The sequence below is a fragment of the Oratosquilla oratoria genome, chromosome 23, assembly GCF_046742065.1.
Source record: "Oratosquilla oratoria isolate Oo_2021 chromosome 23, ASM4674206v1, whole genome shotgun sequence".
NCBI lineage: Eukaryota > Metazoa > Arthropoda > Malacostraca > Stomatopoda > Squillidae > Oratosquilla > Oratosquilla oratoria.
Window position 1 is genome coordinate 12,624,299 of NC_134799.1, and position 1,182 is coordinate 12,625,480.

A 1,182-nucleotide genomic window follows, 5' to 3' on the forward strand; every position below is an offset into this window, starting at 1 on the left:
GTTCTTATTGGAGAATGGCGACAAACACACAAGAGGAAGAGCGAAAGTGTACTAAATAAACAAACAAATAAATAAATAACTGAACGAATAAATCAATAAGTAAATGGATGAATAAATAAACAACATAATTCATGCCGTAACAGAAACGCCATGACATAATGATGTCTCGGTCCCTCAATTGAACAAAATAGTTTGACGTCACTAAAATTCTATGACGTAATGATGTATCGGCCCCTTAGCTGAAAATCTATGACGTATGAATGTCCCAGGTCCTCAACTGAACAAAATAGTTAATGACGTTACTGAAATTCTATGACGTAATGATGTTTCAGAGAGCTGTAACTAATCCATTCCTATTAATCCTATTGCCCTGGTTCTGAGCTTATGAAACTCCTCCCCCCCCCCCCAATCCCGTGGGCGGGACCCGGGAGTCCCCCCAGTGGGAGTCACTAACACACTAACCGAAAACTAGTGGTAGTAAGTGGATACAAAGCGATGCAGTCGAAATAATGAATTGACCTTAAAGAAACTGAGGAACAGCAATACATAATGTCTAGAATGCGAATCTTCCACTCACTGGAAAGACGCTGAGTGCGGGATGTTCAAGTGGACCAAAGGCTTTAACAAGGGTGACGCAAACAAGATCATCATATTAAGACAGCAGGGCAGGACTCATAGTAATGAATTTGATTTGGACAAATTTAGATTTAAGAAAGAAATAGACAAGAATTGGCTTACCAATAGTGTGGTTAGCGAATGGAATAGAGTTGGTAACCACGTAGTGAGCGATGAAATTATCTGTTGTTTAAAAAAAAACTGTTAGACAACTTTATGGATGGTATGACAGGTGGTAATACACATGGAACTACCTAGTGTAGGGCTTATGGTCTCTTGCAGTCTCCTTCATTCTTATGTTCTTATATATATATACATATATATATATATATATATATATTATATATATATATGTATATGTATATATACAAGAACATGTACGTGCAGATTGATGGTAGACAAATTTATGGATGGTATGACAGATGGTAGTAGACATGGAACTGCCTAGTGTAGGGCTTTGGGTCTCTTGCGGTCTCCTTCGATCTTATGTTCTTATATATATATATATACATATATATATATATATATATATATATATATATATATGTTTATGTATATATATACAAG